Genomic DNA, 7,281 nt, shown 5'->3' with positions numbered 1-7,281 from the left:
GCTGTGAGGTGCGACTCTGTGAACGTCCACGCGCAGGAACACCAACAGCACAACAAGGACGGATCTGGGTGGCGCCCGTTAAGAAAGTAAATCCCAAATCGCTCACAGGAGCACGTAAATCTGAACGGGATGGCCCCAATTCACCAGCGACCCGAGGCACAGGACTCTCAGCCTGTGAGCAAAGTACAACCCCCCCAAACTGTGCAGCTGCCGCATCCTCCACCCCCCTCCTCCACCCCACTAATCCATTTTCAATCATGCACTTTTTGGATTATACCTCAGTGTTTTTTCTTCTCAGGTATTGTTTCATAACTAATATTATATTTCAATTTCGGTGAGGTGGGTTATGGCTTTAGGACGCGGCGCGGGGATTGGATAAGCGGAGGTCTGCGCGGAGCAGATTGGAGCGGGGGTGTTAGTGGCAGGGCTGAAAGAAGCGAGATAAACCTTTGACTCAAAGTCCAAACAGAACAGGTGCACAAAGTTAGCACGGCTGACCTGGATCCGTCTGAGGCATCACAATATGAACCCCTGCTTCAATCCCGGCGTCCCTGAAGGATCTCACCTTCAGAAAGAAGCCTGGCTGTTTTGTATATAGTTCACTTCCTTTCTGTGGTAGCACATTTTACACACTTTTTAAAAGCCTTAATTTAAAAAGACAAACAAAAAAACTACAGTTTGGCTTATGTATAGATTCGTTCTGGCTTTGCATACTGATGTTGAAGCAATTTTGGGAGGTACATGACGTTCTGTTATAATGTTTGGTTGGATGTTATTGTGAACACGCTAACGCTGCTAACATGTAGCAGAGTCAGACTATTTTTTCATGTATTACCAACAACATGTGGAGTTTTCATAGTCACAGTAAAGTTTGTTTTAGCAGTTTCAGTCTTTTTTTTTACGTGTTGCAAACAAAGTTTGGAGTTAAAGGTATTATGACATTCATAAAGGAATTATGAATGTGTTGTAGTAGTGAGGTGTGCATGTATTGAGTCTATTAAGTCCGTTAAACTCCAGTGCAACTTATAGTTCAAATACTACAGTACTTATAATTTCAAGTTTTTTTTCTAAATACCCAACAAAAAAACAGGAACAAAGACTGATGCTCCCCAAAGGTTTAGAATAGTTTTGCTCACCTGGGTCCCACATGTATTTGGACCAATGCTTAAATGCCACTGCAGCTCAGATCCTGACACACAATTATCTACATGTAAGAACCTAGTTTGCAGTTTTCCAGCAAGCTGTCATAAGCCAGTGATCGTTGACCTCCATCGCGGAAAAAAAGTCATGTTTCATGGTGAAAATACACAATGCATGAACGATACATACATAATGCGTTACGCTGTAAATCTAGTCACTTTGCATTACATAAAACCCCATCTTTTGGAGGTTGATAAGCTCGGTGTAATGAAAACGTCAGTTACTGCATGATTAGAAAAAAGTGCCCTGTAGGTGTGCGTTGATGCGTCACCAAGACAACTGATAACGAAAAAAAAAAAAATCAGGTAAAGACAGCGGCTTACTGCCAGGCTCTATTAGTTATTTGAAAATTTCATCTCTAGACTATTGGTTTTGTGACCATCTAATATACATGCAGCTGCTGGGTGATGTCTGAAGGGGAAAATAAAAAAACTTTCAATATGAGAGATTTATGTTGCACAAAGAAACATCATGATTTAACTCTGCACAATAAAATGTACGTTTGTTAGCTATAGGAACACACAACAACAATAGTTAAAAAGTTTAGCAATTTAATAAAAATTTCAGAATGGGAATGACAAATGGGAATTCTTTCTGGATATGTTGGAATAGATTGGAGACCCAGTGTTTGGGTTCAAGCTGACGTCTGGAGGAATTTGTTCTGACAGTTGACCCAGACAGTGTCTAATAACTAAAGAGGGGATGGAGGGATCAAGAGATCATAGAAAGAAGACATGGATGGGAAGTGATGAATGGATGAGGGTACCCTTTCTATGAAGGGATAAAAGAATGAAAATGGGTAATAAAGGAATAAACAGATGGTGATGGAATACTGAGAGGACGGTCAGATGGAGGGAATGAATACTGATTAATTAGTACATTTTTGAAAGAAACAATTGAATAAAAAGATAAAGAGTGAGAGAATGGGTCAATGAACGGTGAGGATAGAAAAGGATAGATTCATGAATGAGGAAACAGCCTCAGATGGTAGGTAAGGAATGAAGGAAACAGAGGGTGTATGTATGACAGTGATGTCCGTTGGGATTTATTTCTATTCCTGAACTCAAGAGATAAATATTAACTTATAGGTCTTGTAAGGGTTTTATTTACCATCTGCCACCGCTAAGTCTGAAGCCATGGTTCTTGAGGTAGTTTGTCCTCTTTCGGTGGGTGGAGTGCTTCTGTCTCATATGGAGGAGTTTAAGTATCTTGGGGTCTTGATCACAAGTGAGGAAAGGTCGGAGCGTGAGAACACAAGCTGCTGGAATGTGTTCCCCGCAGAGTAGCTGGGCTCGTAGGTGGCTCGGGCATCTGGTCTGGATTCCTCCTGGACGCCTCCCTGGAGAGGTGTTCCAGGTATGTCCCACTGGACTAAGGCCCGGGGAAGACCCAGGACACGCTGGAGAGACGACGTCGCTCAGCTGACCTGGGAACATCTCAGCGTCCAACCAGAGGAGCTGGAGGAAGTGGTCGGGGAGAGGGAAGTCTGGGTATCTTTGCTTAGACTTCTGCCACCACGACCCGGATGAGCAGAAGAAGATGGATGGATGGATGGATGGATGGATGGATGGATGGATTGATGGATGGATCCCACACATCTAATACTTCAGACCGCCATCACTAACGCGTGTTCAAGCGACTGCTTCCTATAAAAAGTTTATGCAAATGCACATTTTATAGTATGATAGTATGATTCAACTGTTTCATAGCCATTGAGTTAGTATATAGCTTGTCTGATTGAACCATTTCGTGCCCACAAGGTATTTGTCAGGAGTCAGAGCTCTGTCTCCCCCTCTGGTCACTGGCGCCATCTCCAGAGCATTGACTGCACTACATCTCCCAGCAACCCCAGCGTACAGTTCCTGGATGCTTCTCAGCTGTCTCTCATTTGCCAATTACCCACAGGACACTTGAGCACTGCACAGAACCTCACTCAGTGTGAAGTATTGTTGGTACATTACTGAGCGTTTCTACCTGGAGCTGATCTTCTGTGTTTCTGACCCTGCTTTATCTCTGATTTCCTGCCCTGACCCTAACCTGGACTCTGATAACTCTAGTCTCTTCTTGGATGATCCGCTGCTCATGATTGACCTCTGCCTGCCTGACCCAGATTTAGGTTTGTGGACTTTTAGTTCTGCTTAGATCCTATCTGAACTAATAAACCTGCTGCACGTGGAACCAGCTGTCTGCCCGTTTGTAACAGTATTATTTTGTTTTCTATAATTTAACTATTTCGTGACCACAAATTAGTATTTAATTTGTAAGCTTTAACATTTTAGTTCTCACTTTGACATGTTAGTATTTTATTGATGCGTCTGAGCTATTTTGTGGCCATAAATAACGATTCTTTCATATAATTTAATTATTTTGTGGCTAAAATCTATTTATTTTTTGCAGCTTCTCTTTAGTTTAGCTCTGTGGGAACAATAGATTGTCAATAACTTATGTCTCAAAAGTGTTTGAGAAAAGAAAAATGCGGTTGTTTTTTTTTTCAGCTAAAAACCTCAATCTTTAAATTTATGATGATTTAAGTCATCAGAACAATCTATGTTTCTCCATCACCTCTTGTTCTAGATAATATTGAACTGAGCTAGCCAAAGACGTAGACTTGGATTTGGACATGCACGTTCAGGTTTCCAGTGGAATTATGCAACAGGAAACACTCTGAATTCCTGTTTAAAGTAGGTTTAAAAGGAAAAATATTTGGAGCCAGATCAGTTCACTAAACAGCCACTAGGTGCCCATTTTGAATCTAAAATAAAAATGACCCTTTTGCATTGTGTTGTCTTTCAAATTACAGATAATAAATGAATCTTAAACTCTACTCCATTTTTTTATTTTTTATTAGGAGTTTCAATAATAATTCATACAATAAATATTCACAAACACTTATTACTTTTAAAAATATATATTTTACGCTTTTTCAATTCAACTTGAACAAAAAAAAAAGATTTGTAAGACACCTGGACATTATATGGGCAAGTTCTTTTACAGTAATAGAAATCTTCTGTCGTGCTGCGACTTTTTTCTTGCCATCGCAGCATTTTTGGGATTTTTATGCTTTGTACGGTGACATTTTCCCGTCTTGTATGGGTTTCCTTGAATTGTCAACCTCCAGCACGCCTTTGGTGCATGTTCTGCATTCCACCACTTAAAAAGCCTATTGAGCTTGCTCCTGTATGATTAATCCACCCTCTGCTCATTCTCCCACCTCCTCGACTAACAAACTCATTCCTTCGAATAAAGGCAGCATTAGCCTTCGCTGAACAGGTGGAGGAAATTCAATACCCCATGTCTGGCGTCTGTCTCGCAGCAACAAAAAAAAAAAAAAAAAAAAAAAAAAAAAACAGGTTCTCCAATTGCCGTCAAATATAACAAGACCAAAAAAATGTGACAGAAGAGGTGAAATGTTTCAGCGGAATTGCCTTCGAATGGCGGTTTCAGCTGGTCGTTCTACATTCATGTGCATAAAGGCGCTTTCATTGACCTCCAGGACGTCTCTTCCTTCACATGTTAATACACCAGTTATCTATTTGTGCTCAAGTGCTTCAGCCTTTTATTGGTCCCTTCATTTCCGTAACCTCTGTGTGAGGGCATGAGCTTGCAGTTTTTGGAGGGGTTTTCCTTTTTCCACAAAAAAAATGAATGTCAGGGAAGCTTAACGGTCAGAGGACGAGCTTCAGACGAACATTGTGAGTGGACTTTTTATTCTGGCTCTTTTTGTGGAGTTAATAAAAGGGAATTAAATGTGCTCTTTGGCAGCTTTCAACCGGGTTCTCCTCTTTCTTGTCTCTGGAGTGAGCTGGCAGGAGAAAAAAAAAAAAGGCGTTCATGTCAGAGGAGTTGCCCTTGGGCCTCAAAACGGAGAGGCAGCTGTCTCCACTGCACTCCGTCCTTAACCTTTCCACCAAACGCACAGGTAAAATTCTGGATGAAATAAGTCAGATGTGACCTCTACCACACTAACGGGTGGTGTTTGGGCACTCTGGGTCTGCTGGCCTTCATGCAGTTTATTGATTGATACCAACGACTCCACCGAACCTTTTGGGGAGTTTTACCTTCCAGTCTGGATGCTTTAAAGACCTGTTGTCAGTTCCTAACTGGTTTGATACCAAATGTATCAATGAGTGACCTCATACTGAAAGCTCTATTACTGTATTTCTCTCACAATAGTGCAGTCTATGTTTGAAATGTCATATATTAAGCGCTCCGAACTACAAGCTGCATTCATTGAAACAAAAGAGTCAGAGATAAGTCAGTCAGTCAGACTTTATTAACTGGGTTCACATTACCTCTAGAACTTGTTTTTAACATGTTACATGTGCACAGGTTACCGTATTCACAAATCCTGTAACTCCCAACATTGATAGCAACACACAAAATAAAAAAAACAGACCAATACCATTACAGAATAAAGTTATATAATGGACAGAAACAGTTTGACTTTTGGAGTGTTATTTTAGGCAGCAAATAAGCTAACATGTTGATATGCTAACATGTTAGTCAGATTACTATGCTAACGTGACAAACAAGTTAGCATATTCACATGACTAACACCTTAACATGCTAACATGTTAGTAATTTCACTATGCTAACGTGACAAACACGTTAGCATATTTATGTGACTAATACCTTAATGTGCTAACATGTTAGCATGTTAACATCACATGTAACTTCAAATCTTGTTAGAGACGTGTAAAAAAACAAAAAAATAACATACACTCTGACAACACTAGGCCTACATGTTAGCGTATTCAAATAATGCACAACATTATCTGACACAACAACATGTTAGCCACATTAGACAGGTTAGCCACCTCAGTTTATGACTGGTACCTGTAACTCCTAGCCTTGTTAGTACCCCTAAAAACACTGCTACATGTTAGCTACATTAGAAGTGTCATGTTAGCATATTAACAATACCTGTATCTCCCAATCTTGTTAATAACATGTAAAAAATAAAAATAAATAATTCAGTTGGGCCTATGACTTAACATTAGCCACTTTAGAAGCATTAGCTTCTAAATTTGACTTTATTTATTTAGCCCAATATCACAAAACCTTTGCCTCATTGGGCTTCATGCCGGTAACTGTGCAGAAGCAGAAGGAAAATATAAAAACATTGCTGATTGCTAAACTAAACAGACTAAATTAAACTGGTTATCCGTATCCTTAGACCCTCTTTCTTGGGAAGGAAAAACTCCTGAAAAGAAATGATTCCCGGAAAAAAAAGAAGAAACCTCAGGGGTGGGATCCTCTCAGACAGGCGTATATCTGTAACTCCCAACCTTATTTGCAACCATTGACTGTATATCAATGGCCATAGCAACCAGTCCCCTCTCATGTTCCAAATAGTGGGTACCCACTGGTTCAAGAAGGTCAAAGTCCCATAGACTTCCATTGAGAAATAAATACATAGTTATTTCTCAGTCATGTTATTTGTCAGAATAATCATTCTTGCTTATCAGATTCACATTAACACACACAAGTATTTTTGGAAAAAGCTTCACGTTAGCCAGATTAGAAGCATTAGCCACATTAGTGTATTAACAATATTTGTAACTCTTAACCTTGTTAGTAGCACATGAAAGAAAAAACACTTGGACACCCTTACAAGTTAGCCGTTTTAGAAGCATTAGCCCGTTAGCATGTTCACAATACCTTAACTCCCAACCTTGTTTACAAAATGTAAAACAGAATAATTCTGCTAAAAAAATGTTACTGAGCAACCCAAACTCCCAGCCTTGTTTGTAGAATGTAAAAAAAACACACATACACATTCCGACATCGCTACACATTAGCCACACTAACGTATTAACAATAATACCCTTGTTTGTATTTCCTAATTTTTATTTATTTAATATTGGCATTTTGACAGAGCGCAACTGTTCTGTCTAAAAACGGCATAATCACAATTAAAAGACCACTGGGAAGGCTTTTAAAATAGACGAAAAGATGATTGGAGAGAGAGCACTTTTTATCCCCACTAAAACATTAAAAGTATCATTACTAAATGTAGTCACATATATTTAAATATGACTAAGAGTCTATGATTGAGTCAGTGGTTTGTTATCTTCTATC

Source organism: Oryzias melastigma, linkage group LG20 (assembly GCF_002922805.2).
Source record: "Oryzias melastigma strain HK-1 linkage group LG20, ASM292280v2, whole genome shotgun sequence".
NCBI classification, from domain to species: Eukaryota; Metazoa; Chordata; class Actinopteri; order Beloniformes; family Adrianichthyidae; genus Oryzias; species Oryzias melastigma.
Note: the sequence above shows the minus strand (reverse complement) of the source record.